The sequence below is a fragment of the Manacus candei genome, unplaced genomic scaffold, assembly GCF_025592945.1.
Source record: "Manacus candei isolate 608988 ecotype Guabito, Panama unplaced genomic scaffold, ASM2559294v1 h1tg000033l, whole genome shotgun sequence".
In the NCBI taxonomy this organism is placed as follows: Eukaryota; Metazoa; Chordata; class Aves; order Passeriformes; family Pipridae; genus Manacus; species Manacus candei.
The window spans coordinates 3,908,910-3,922,570 of record NW_026138081.1 but is presented as its reverse complement, the minus strand read 5'-3'; the positions used below and the strand labels follow the sequence as shown (position 1 = coordinate 3,922,570).

At 40.7% G+C, this 13,661-nt stretch overlaps 1 protein-coding gene across 1 annotated transcript in view; it reads right to left on the bottom strand.

Moving 5' to 3' along the window:
* Positions 1-13,178, bottom strand: part of PALS1 (protein associated with LIN7 1, MAGUK p55 family member) — a 58,422-nt gene extending 45,244 nt beyond the window's left edge. Inside the window, exon 1 of the mRNA XM_051791409.1 lies at positions 13,057-13,178. The gene's annotated coding sequence lies outside the window, so the exon portion shown is untranslated. The remainder of the gene's footprint in view (positions 1-13,056) is intronic.
* Between the last annotated feature and the right edge of the window lie 483 nt (positions 13,179-13,661).

Genomic DNA, 13,661 nt, shown 5'->3' with positions numbered 1-13,661 from the left:
AATCACAAGGGCTCTCAGAAAACAGACTGCTCCCTCCCTGGCACTCCAGTACATCCAGCACTATGGCTCTGCAGGGTGCTGGCCAGGTGACAGGTTACTGTCTGGGCACCAACCTTAAATTCTTTTATTCACTAGAACACGCAACTGTTGTTTCTACAGACACCAAACAGTCCAATTATAAAGCCACTGAATACAGTCTTTCAGGCAAAGTTGGGTAGACTGAAAATACCAGCAAAGAATTTTAACTGAGATTTGAAATGCCACATATGAGGTCAGTAAAATCATTTCAGGAATTATTTTGTCATAGTAAGAAGGTTCCAAAAGTAACAGCAGATGCTATGGTTTTATATTTTCCATTTGTCAGACGTACAACAGCAAATCCTTGTGGCTTAGAGTTCCTCATGAGAGGGTAGCAGAAGCAGTATGTTTTCTCAAAAGCCCAACATGCTGGCCCAGCTTCTGACCCAGCATGCACACTGTGAACAGCACTGGTACCTTACTTGAAAGCAGCTCCTCTGACGATTGTCCTAATGCCTCACAGACACCATTTTTCACTAACAGTTTTGCATATTACTTTCTTTTTCAGCACCCCTTTTGAGCACTTGTTACATGCACCCTGTCTGATACTATAAAAAAAAAAGCAAGGTTCCAAGACTATGCTTTATAATTTTGCAGAGTCAGAACGTGGGTACTTATCCTAAGGAAGTATTTAAGACTGATATTTTTTCATAGATGGAAAAAACAGAAAAAGCCCCAAAACCATTTACTTTTTCCAAAGAAGCCAGGTGTAGCAAGGAACTTGCCATACACAGTATGGAAAAAGTCCTGTCAGAGATGGACTGGTGAGGAAAACAGCTCAAACCCTATGGAAACAGAAGCTTTTACTGTAGTTTGAACATGTCTCAACATGTTTGTGTATTTTCTGCAGTGTCACTGTCTCCCTCTTCCCAACACCCCCCTGTGAAGCTATTGTCTTCCACACAAGGTGTCCTGAGGTGTCCCATTGGTTCCCTGTTAACCCCTTCCTATTGGCTGTTGACCCCTTACCTGATGGTTTCTTTTGTGTGACCCTGAACTTGTGATTGGGCCCCTTTGACCCTCCTAAAAGCCTTATAAACCCCAACCCCACAATAAACTTCCTCTTTCGCCCGTCCCTCCCAGGTGGTCTGTGTGTGCTTCTTGCGAGGTCACCGGGCCACGTGCAGGGGTGGGGGGAAGGGCATTCACCTCGCAGGTAATGGAGCAAGCAGCGTAAGGCCTGGAGGTTTCCCCCAATATCCCCAATCTGCCGTAGCCAGGAACACTATGGTGACTTCACCATTTTGTCTGGAACTTGAGCATGTAAAATAGTAGGCACTTTTTCAAATAATGTCAGAAGAATACTGGCCTCCTGAACAAGAGATGCAACACTGTTCACATGGCAATTACTCAGAGGAGCAAGCTCCGATCTCTTCTCTCTGGTCACCAGTGATGGGACCCAAGGTAATGGTATGAAGCTGTGCCAGGGGAGGTTTAGGTTGCATATTAGGAAAAGGTTCTTCATCCAGAGAGTGACTGGGCACTGGAACAGGCCCCCCAGGGTGGTCACAGCACCAGCCTGCCGGAGTTCAAGAAGCATCTGGACAACACTCTTAGGCACATGTTGTGATTCTTGGGGTGTTTTGTATAGGATCAGGAGTTGGACTCAGTGCTCCTCATGGATTCCTTCCAACTCAGGATATTCTATGATTCTATACTCAGAACAACCAACTGCCAAGATTGGTCACTGGGTTTAATCTTTAGTGCCAAATCAACTAACTGTGTTAGTGAGGCAAATCAAAGCAGGTATATCTGAGCTTCAATGAGTCTTGATGGAGTTTCTAAACTTTATTGTTACTTTTTACGATCAGTTACTAAGGAAACAGAAATTAATTTGGGGATGGAAATTAGCTATTATTCATTATTTCTGTTTTGTCACTTCAAACACTTATTACAATGCAATTTAGGTCAGATTATAACCCTAAATCCACTTGAAAATTTGAAAATGATCAATGCAACAGCCATTGATGATTATCACTGGAAACAACAGACTAATTACCAAGGAAACCCAATACTTACAATAATGCCTTCAATTTTTCAAGTGATGTCTACAATTTTTTGCTTCAAAGGTGCAGAAATTTACATTTTTGAAATCAAATCAATCATTTTATCTTTATGACACATCTGTTTACCAGAGACATTCTGCTAATAAAATGGTTTTATCCCACTCAATTTAAAGAAAGCATTTGAGAGCAGCTGTAGTTCTCCCCAGAGACTGCGAATGATCTCAGTAATGCAGGCAGAGGCTTTTGTTCCAGCAGTATCAAGACTAGAATGTCTGCAATAACAAAATTTATTTTTGAAAAGCAGAAGTAACAAAGTAAAATTAGGAAGGTTTAGAGATGCCACAATTTGGTAAGTTTTAGGTAACCCCACAGGCAGTCCACCACTTCCAGGAGTTTTGAAACTTGAACCAAAAGCTCATATGCCTTTTTCCAATTGACCAATTTGTGGAAAGATATTTATCTATCTGAGATGTATCTACTACCTGAAGCTCACATTTTACATTAGAAAATTATTTAGTCAGATTTATCTAGAGAACTTCCAACACAGTCAGCATTCATAATTTTTTTTATTCTTGAATTCTAAATCTATGAAAAGAGATATAATTATTTCCAGATACTTAGTTATCATTCACAGATTAAAAATATGATTACTTACAGAAAAAAATCATGTTACAAATTAAGTATTGAAATCAGAATCTATTATTTGAGGTCAGTGAGATTTATGAATACCTTCATGCTCCACTAACTCAAATCATTCTAAGTATGCACCTATACTCTTTCAAGATCAGTTCTGGAATTCTGAATACAAACAAGGGGTACTTATTAGAGAACTTTCAGTTTTAACAAGCTAAACCCATGAACATACTTTTAATGCTTTCTTATTCCTCTAAACTTTAAGCACCTATTCACACAGCTCCCATGCACAATATTTCAGTCGTAGAATAGTATGTCTTAAACTTTTTTGAGACTCTTAAACTTTTTTATGTCTCTATTTGGCTTTTGGTTCTGCAGACCCTACGGTTCCGTACATTGAATTGATACAGTACATTTCTGGATGGTTTAATTGTTAAACAAAAATTTTCAGAAACATACCTGTACGAATATATTAATATAATGGCATACAAATCTGTGAAACCTAAAATGGTGTAATGGTCAGCAGTAATATGCTTGCTTATGGGTTTCTCAAAGTACAAGTCAGAAGCTAACCAGGGAATTTGTTGTGAAGAGATTATAAAATAAGGCAAATTATTATATCTCCTTGCCTTATTTTTTTAAATAAAGAAGAAAATAAAGGTTCATAAGGGGCTGAACTAAAAGAACAGCAAGCTTAAATTAAACATGCTGATAGACAAGCTCTAGCAAATCTTGTTGTAGCAGATTAAGTTACTATCCTCAGCTGTAGACTCTGCTCCCATCAGAAGTCACTGGTACCAAAAGTAGAATTGCCAGGACGAAACATGTGCTGACACCTCAGCCAGCTCAGTGCTAAGACTGGCATCGTAGTTTCAGTCAGACAACACAGTAGGAACTGTAATGACCAAGGAAAAAGCAGTTCTGTTAACTCTGCAAATGAACCAGAGCAGAGCAGTTGCGCAGAGAAAGGCATAAAACTGACATCAAATCAGATTTCCCAGAGCTATAGTTGCAATCTAAATTTTTTCTGAAGTAGCCAGAATCAGCTGTGCCAATTGTCACAAATCCATTCCAGAATAAAAAACACGCTCTCGCCAAAAAGTGTCAGAACTGTTAAACAATTAGTTATTAGGTTTAACAGGCAGCAATTAGTCATGTTACGTACTTAAAAGGCTAAATATGCAATTTCAAATCAGCCTTAAGGAATTAAGAACTGAAGATCTGTACAGAATTTTAATTATCACATGAAGTCCCAACAACAGAATTTGTAGGGAGCACTAACACATGCAATACTAAATGAACAGCATTAAATATCTTTGTAAGATTTGACAAGAGTGTGACTTAAGAGGGAACACAAACTAGCCTACATTTACTACCTAACCATTTAGGTATGCAGCTGCATTCATTAAATATTTGTATAGAAAAGACTTTAAAAATATTGACATAAGGAGAAACTATATGAAGTTCTCACCAACAGAAGTCAGAGACTGGCTTAGGGGACAAAGTATATATAAATTCAAGTTTTCAACTCAAGTTGTTAAATTTAAAAAAACATATATGCAAATATTTAATCCTCTCCCACTACAGATGTCCTATTGCAGATTTTATACAACCTAATAAGTAAAATTCTTATTGCCTTAGTAGCTTTTATTAAAATGAAACACATACAACCTTTACTTCACATAAGATTTATAAATTATGAACCACTACTAATTAGCCACGAAAAACATACTCGAAGCTTCAAAAAGAGCTTAGTACATAATAAGCAGGTCTAACTTAATTTCTGCAGATTGCCCCATCCCAACTTCAACTGAGGTATTCAGCTCCCAAGACTGCTTTTTCAAACAAGTGCATCATACAGAAGTTCAGCATCATGCAGATGCATTTGTAACACAGGGCCCTACCCTCCTTTGCACACTGGCCACTGATCAAAACTGAGCCATCAACACAGAATCCTAAATATGGCATTTCATTTTAGCAGAAAAGAATCCACAGTTATGGCATTATTATATTGTTGTTGTATTGTTTTGTTAATCTCTAATTGAGATTTCCCAGCTCTTCACGTCCCCCCTTTTTGAAAACTAACCAACCTAAAAAAAAAAAAAAAGAAAAGCAACTTGTTACAATCTTGTAGTCCAGCACAGCGCAGCATCTGGGTGAGATATCTACCATATTTTTATGGGAAAATTTCAGCAAGGTGTAAAACATGGTTTCTACCAACAACATAGAACCCCTCTGGTGTGTCAGACCAATGGTCAATCAAGCCCCAAATGTCTCCATCTGACAGCGGCAACCAGACATGTTGTTTAGGGATAACTCGTGCATCCAGAAGCTCAGTTATTACAGGACGTTGTCCCTGCATGGTGCTACATCCCTGCCTACTCAATTATGAATGATTAAATATATCTCTCAGTGGATCTGCTTGTCTGGAAATCTGTATAACCCCATTTTTAAACTTGCTGATATTGGTTACCTCCACAAATTCCTATGACAACAAATGTCAGTAGTTCTGCACCCAGTGTGTGAGGTAACAGCTTTGAAGAGTACCTGTTTCAAACCTATGATTTTAATCAACTGCATCCTGCATTTTTGAGATCCACCGCCTCCATGACCTTTTCTGTTTGTTTTCTCTAAAATCTCAGTCACATCCCCTTTGAACTGAGGGGTTCCCATCTTTCTAGTCTGTTCTTGCAAGGTTCCACCCCTTGACTGGTTTTGTTGCCCTTTTTTATCTTTTTTACTTCTCCTGCGTATTCCTTTAAATGCAGAGACCTGAACTGTACACAAGAATGAGGACAGCAGGGTTTTGCATAGCTGCAATATGATGGTTTCTGTCATCTTAATGCCTTTCCTGATACATTTAGCATTTTGTTAGCTTTATGGCTGTCACACTACATAAAGCACAACAAACAGACACTAGGGTTAAAGATAACTTTTTTGACAGTTCTATAAAAGCAAGGAGTCTGGTTCAATTTAATTGCACTTCACAAATATCAAACCATCCCACCACTCGCTAAAATTATTTCTTGAACTCCTAGCACTGAACTACTCTGCTTTGCACAGCACTAGATAATAGTCATCATTATGTCCCATTAAAACCACTATTTCTGCTCAACGTCACTCTTATTACAGAAAAGAATTCCCACTGAAACAGAACAGGTATCTGAATATATCAAAGCTGTAATGAGAGGTAAGAGAACACAAGCACCAGAAGATCAAAAGGAGAACCAGGACTGCAGAAGGAAAGAAATGCTAAGTATAGGTATTGTTTTACAAGCCAATCCATCCTGAAGACACAAGGCAATAACATGATGAGAAAGCAAAAGATCATAAGAACAGAGTACAGAAATTACGTGACCCACACACAGAATCTTTGTTTCCTTCCCAATATTGTCCATCTTCCCTATTTGGAGAGAGGAGATTGAGAAAGACTCATGCTTGGAGTTCTGCAGAAGGAAAGAATGCATGAAGATGAGCAACAGATAATGTGCCAAAAAAAGCAGCATCAAAAATATAAGTTCACACTAAACCAGGAAAGATCTAAGAAAAACAGTACATCATGACTCTTCAAAATTGATCATATGACTAATCACTAATTGCAGTAGGTTTACTAGCCTGGATAAAAAAGACATCAAAAAGGAAAGTTTAACCTAAAAAATACTTCATAATCTATAAACAAAAAATAACTGCTGCTTCAAAGTATCATATAATTAGATGTCCTCTTTTTCAGTCAAGAAAAAACAGCTCTCCGTTGCACTTCATTTTTACCTCTCCTTACCTAGCAAAAGCTTAAAGAAAGTAATGGCCTACAAATGATACCAAAATAACCAGCCTTTAGCTGAATAGCTTTTTGTCTGTTATGTTATCCTAAGATCCAGGATTTTTTCTTTTGGGAGGAAGGACAAGTGACATTTACTTTTTCAATTCCCAGCTTTCCTTGAGATACACTTTCAGTCCTTAATATTTACATCTTGCTTGATGAGCTCATGAAGAAAGAAGAAATTTAAGTAAGCTAAAAGGCAGGAAAGTGTCTACTCAACTGTAGAATCCTCAGATTTCCACTCTCCTCTTTCCACTGAAGCCAGGTAACTTGTCTCTTCTGAGTTCTCATCTAGCCCTTATCATACCAGTTGAAGCAACACACTTCACCACAAAGTGGTTGATGACAATAGGTTAAGTCTTAAGAGAAGAGCCCAACTCACACTAAATTAATATTCTGTGAACAAGTAAGAATTAAATTGATAATTCAGTAGAAAAAGTCTAAAAATCTAAAACCAGCTTAGGCTTAAGTGGATTCTTAGTGCTGTTTATACTCTTCAAAAATAAATGTGCGAAACAGACTATTCCACTTGTCAAAAACAAAATCAACGCTGCTGGACTCATAAGTCATTTAGTCAGGCAGCCCAAGAAGACAATGTCAAGCTGATCAGCTTTTACCTCACTTTACGCTAAGACACTGTGCTAATTCCTCCCTGTAAGTAATTAGGTTACTAATTTAGAACATATCTTGATTACTGAAAAAAAAAATGGTAAGAGCTTGTCTTATATTCTTGTACAATAATCACCATATATCCAGTTCCATTTCAACCCAATTTCCTTACCTCCTGCATTTGAGGACTTCTAATACCATTCGAACAAAACGTAAATTCCACTGCATAGAGGCACTAAGCAACTCCAGCATCACTTGATCCTACAGGAACTGATTCTGCAGAACGCATGTGATGTCCACTAATGCTATATTGTCCCATTAACAGAGGACTAAGTTTGTCTGCTGACATCACACAGCCTTTCAGACACCAGGAAGAAGAGATTTGCTCTCTGAAAACAAGGATATACATCCATAAGAAGTACAACCAAAATGATACACACCTAAACAATCCAAACCCTCATCTGTTTGAAAGCTTGATACTTAACCCAAAAGCTTGAGTTTGCCTTCAGAGATGAGAGAACCTTTAGAAAGATATACCAGAGGAATTAGCAACACGCTCTCTTAGCCAATACAAGATGTGGTTAATTTCTACAGCACACAACTCAGTTATCTGTAACACAGTTTTTCTACAAAAGCAACTTGAATTTTCTTAGCCAAGGTACACTGAATTAATCTATGATTAATCTACCTCAAGTTTCATTAACAGTAGCTGACAAGTAAATGGCAATTTGACAAAACAAAACAAACAAGGACAATCAAGTTCTCAATCACAACACTGCAGGAACACAGCATGTAAGGTGAGGCCTTAGCTTTATACACAAAGGCATTAAATTCGAAAGAAGAAGTTGTCATGGTATCTGCTATGCTAAAGAATTTAACTCAGTACTACAAACACCATGCAGAAAAACAGGCTTCTCTCCCTAGTTTTCTCCTCTGCCGCACTGAAGACCACCTTCTAAATAAAGGGATTAACAGAGAAGGCATTACCAAAGCATACTACCTTCTTTGACCTTAACTGTGAAGATCATCCCAGTCAAGAGAACGCTTGGGTTTACATTTGAATATTCAGATGAGGGCTGACTTGCTGATCTCTGCCACCCAAACCCAGATCAAGATTTGGCTCCAGGGAAACATCAAAAGTAATTTCTCTCTGTAGTGTTGTCACCAAGACGTCATGTCAGTTATATTTTACCTGCCTTCAGCCTTGAACAAGGTCAACTTTATTTAAAGTTCCTCTCTAGTATACACCTCAATAAAGACAAGTCACTTCTGTGGCATCATACTGCTAACAACAGCTCTCATATGTATCACTTGCATTCTTTATAATATACTGTTAATATGAGAAGTGACTTTTAGGCATTGGCTTACCTTGCCCTCCTTTGAGCTCACACACTTGTACTGGGAACTCCACTCAACACTACTGGTATGTAAATGAATACTTTTCCAGTATCTCCTTCCTGACTATAAAAATATACACTTATCCTTGGAAAAAGACTCTGAATGCATACAGCCACCTCCCAGCACCACTGCCAGGCCAAAGAGCAGATGCTGAGGTTGTACTGGCACTTCCGCAGTTATCAAAGGTTTATTGTTTTGCTGAATTGAACTTTCTCAAGTGCTCGAAGAAACCACTGAACAACCTCACACTACACAAACAAGACAAGTCACACTGACTATTCAGTTAATTCATGCACACAGGTTGATACTTTAGATGCTAACATACTGACTATTGCCACATTTGAGTACTCGTAATGCCTTTTGTAAAGGATCCCTTCGCTGTCTGAATATATCCTTGCCAGAAATCATTCCTAGTTTTAAACTGCTTTCCCCCCAAAAAACTTCCAGACTTGAGTCTTCTAAATTATCTCTTATGGCCAAATAATCAAGAATGGCCTTTCAACAGCTTTCCCAGAAGATGAATCCCGATACAAGAATGAAATTTAGAGTTTGGTTTCTGTTTCATTTTTCTTAAGAATTATCTTTTCCCAGAATTTCTACCTAACATCTATTCTTCTGTTAGACCCCTGCAAGACATGACGAGTTTACCATCTATGCTGGTAAAGTATAGTGAATTCAATAAGAACCATCAGCTCCATGGTCAAATGTATTAACTTTCAAGCCTTTTCTCTAACCCTAGGGTCAAAATTTTAAACATAACACACTAGAGGTAAAATCAAGTATTAAAAATGATAACATAAAATTACATTAACTATTTCTTACTCATTATTTTTTCTTTAGAAGACAATTATGGTCAACCAGAACAGATACATAATGCAACAGGCAAATCACTTAAGGAAACACAAGATACTGAGATAATCTTAATACAACAGATGATAAGCATAGGTATGTCGAAACAATTACATTTCTCTGTCCAATTATTTGGCATCTTATAAGAAACCAGAATTAGATCCACAAGAGAATCTAAATGCTATGCCACCTACTAGACTCCACAACCCACAGATAAGTAACCAAGCTCTGCCCTACAATGAAAAGGGCATGTTATAAGTGCTGTTCAAATATCTAATATTCAACATTAGCAGGAACTGGCCACGTTAGCCAAGAATAAACAAAGATCAGAGATTTAAGTCTCCAGAATTTCATGCCATGCTGGGGAGATAAAAAAAAACCATTACCAAGAAGAATCCCTTTCATTTACTCTTTCTACACTTTGCCTGTAACAAGGAAATCTGTGTCCATATCATTGATTTGTACTTGATGAAGCCACTCTCTGGGCTACACATGCCATTCACTCTTTTCCTAAGTGAATATTACTCTTCACGAATAAAACTGCCTGGTGTATAAAAGCACTTCATGCTCAAACACCCAGTGACCTGGTGGTTTAGGCATTCCCTTTGGGAACTGGCAGCTCCCCCAAAAAGCAGGAGGATTTGAACCCAAATCTCAACATGCTGGGCAGGTACTTAAACCATTTACGCACCTGTAAAGAAATGCAACATCCTTTTTCTGCCAAAAGATAAGTGTGCACGATTAGGCCTTTCTGTGTTTCCTGCTTCACAGAAGAGAAGTATTCCTTGTCCAAGTGTGCATTACCAATGGTACTGCTGTTTGCTTTCTAACTTAACTGATGCAAGCCTTAAGAGCTACAGCACTTATTCTTCCCACCCAGCTATGTGTTAGTGTGCAATTAGACACTCCAGCAGTATAAAACAAGTTGTTACCAACAGACACACCTGATTATCTCTGATTAAAAAAACACCAAACCCCAAAAACTTACTTTATAATATTCTGCAATATAAACTATTTATTCAGTTATAACTTCCTTTTTCTCCTGCTTCATACTTTATCCTGAACTATACCTAAGACATTTTGTGTAGCTTGCCTAGCTATACTGGGAGGGCAGGAAGTAGAAGGTGTACATAAAATTCTCCTGCTGTCAGAATAGCTGTATTGAAGAAAGCTGCAAAGTAGATAACTACATTAGAAAAGTAATTCTGCCAGCATAACTGATGTTAAACCATCACGTGAATTGCTTCCACTGAGTTTTCTATTGCAGACATGGTTGCAAACCTTTTCAAATATACAAATGCCTCTCTTTACCCACTAATAAAAAGAAAACAAGACAGCACTATTTAATTAATATTTACTAAAAGCCTTGAGGTTTCCAAATGCATGACCAAGGCGGTAATTAGTCTTCCAAATACCGTAATGTCAAGCCCTTCTGACACGCTACCTGTCACACTGAGAAAGTACTTAAAATAGTCAGTTGGCAGAACATTTAAAAATTTTAAACGACACATGAACACAAATATAAATCCTGTTATCTAAGAAGTAGCAGACTGTTTGAAACTTTATCCTTCAGCATTCTAAAAGGCTAACTCTGCAAAAGGAAAGCACTTAGAAGTGAAAACTGGGAAAAAACAAATGGTAGCTGAAACAGGTAGTTACAACTGTTAGCATGCATGTTAAGTTCCAACCTTTGATGATACATTGTATCAGAATTTGCATCCAAAAATGGTGCAGGTTTTTTAAAAGCCTGCAACTTCAAATTATAGCAGGAGATTTTAATTAAAAAGCAGCAAATAGAGGTGTTAGGAAAATGTAACTATTTACATGCGAAAATAAATGGATGCATATGAACTTCAGACTGCATTAAACTTTCTGTGTCCACAGCCCTTGGTATGAACGCTAACCTCTACACTGCATTTTCACAGTTTCTAAGTCACATACAGCTGTGGTACTTAAAGATGCCTGTCACCCCTCAATGGCCTGAGAAACTCCCGCAGATTCCTAAGGCAGATAAATCAGTCTAGTGAAGAAATATCTTGATGTTAATTCCTAAGTAAGTTCAGAACTTTTGAGAAGAAATCTAATAAAAACCAAGTAATATTACAGTCTTTACCATCACCTAATTCTATGCAGAAAAAAATTACCATTCACTGTTATTCCATACATTGCAAGGCAACGTGACACACATTGGAAGGATGTAAAATCTGAAAGAACAAATTTGAAAAGAATTCATTGATCATGTATTAACATTTAACTCTGTGTAAGTTTATTAACAGTAATGTAAATTAACCTTCTGCTACACTGCTTCAAAGTGCTGTCATGTTTGTGATGCCTTGTTAAAAGTAACTACCATACTAACCATTAGCTAAGATTTTAATGTGTAAAATATTGAATTTTTTTTTGATCACAGTACATTGGAAAAGAGTTTACATCTGTATAAACCAGCCAGACACTAAAGTGTTTGACATTCAGATTTGTAATAACAGTTCTAATATGATCTTAAGAAAAAAATATCTACTGCATGTGAAAGTTGCGACGACAGATTAAAACTAAAGGTTGTGGACTCAGATGTCTAAAGACAATACAAAGATACCCTATTTTTTACAAAGTCAGTAAAAACACCTCAATCCTCCAAAAAGGCAGAGAGGTCTCTTTAAGGCATAGGAAGCTGTACACTGAAGCAGCAAAAAGATCACCAGTCACTTGTTAGAAGTCTGACGGCAGTCACTGATATATCATCACGTACAAAAAACCCTCACAGCACTGGTTGATATTTACCCCTTGTAATATTCCTCATTAAGTTATTTTTCGTGGATCTCTTTCATGAGAGACATCTAAGAACATTCCTATAAATATTTTTCAAAAAGGTCAACTACAAGTTAATTTAGTCTTCTCATGCGGTCTGTCTCACTAAGCTCACAGTCACCGCGTTCTTTGTTGCTTGTCTGTGGAGTCTCTCCCACCACACCGCCTCGGTCCCTCCGTAAGGAAAACACCAGCACCGCCAGGGCATTATCACCACAGCCTTTCGGAAAAGCTGTTCCGAGCCGGGATAACTCTAACTGCTGCTGACTATAAAATACGCACTGGAAGTCGCCCATGTTTAAACTGTTTTAACTTAGCCCTTCATAAACCAAAATGAAGCCATGTGAGGCACCATTTCCAAACACAGAGCTGCCAAGGGATCAGAAGCGCAGAGCAGGGGCCCTCAAGTTTCCCCGCTCGCTAAAACACTGCCTGTAACCACGCAGAGAGAGCGCACAGCTAGGTGCGGGAGGTTTCCTTACACCTCCCAGGCCTAAGCTCCCGGGAGGCACCCGAGTGTGGAAGGGAGGGAGGGAGCGAGCCGCTCTCGGGAGGCCGTCTGGGCGCCCCCCGCACTCGGGCAGCGCCGCCGGCACCTGTAGCCGCCGCGCCCGGGCCGCCCCGCCCGGCCGGGACACAGCCCAGGCCGTCGCCGGCGGGGCGCGGGGAGCGGCGCTGTGCCCCGAGAGCCACCGAGCGCGGCTCTGCCCCGCCGTCCGTCCTGGCCGCGGCCCGGCCGGACCCCCGGGCCTGCGCGGGCGCCGTGGCCGCGGGGAGGCTCCGGCCAGCCCAGACTCGCGGCCCCGCGGCGGGACCTGTTGCTCGCACGCCGGGCGCAGGCACGGGCGCTGCGCTCACCGTCCGTCCGTCGCCGCCGCTGACACGATCCAACCCGGCCGCCCGGTGGAACTCGGGGTCTCCCGCGCCTCGCGCCGTCCCCGCGGAGCCGCCCGACCACAGCCACAGCCCCGGCCACAGCCACAGCCACAGCCCCCGCCCCGCTGCGCAGCCGTCGCCCAGCCCGGCCCGGCCCCGCGCCCGCCCCTGCGCCGCCGCCCCGCCCCGTCCCGCCGCGCAGGCGCGTGGCCGCCGCGCTGTGGCCGAAGCCGGGCGGGTGTGCGGGGCTGTCCCCGACGGCTGCCGTGGGGATGGGGGGGCAGGTGGGGCTGGGGGGCGGGCGGAGGTGCCCTCGGCTGAAGCGGACACAAGAGACGTGGCACTGCTGCCGTATCTCCTTCCTCACAGACTCACAGAATCAGCTAGGTTGGAAAGGTCCTCTGAGATCGTCGGGTTCAACCTATGACCGAACACCACCGTGTCAACTGGACCATGGCACTGAGCGCCCTATACAGTCTTCCCTTAAACACCTCCAGGGACGGTAACTCCACCGCCTCCCTGGGCAGCCCATTGCAGTCCAGTCTGTTCCCTCCGCCGTCTCCCACCTCCCCAGCACGGCTCTCTCT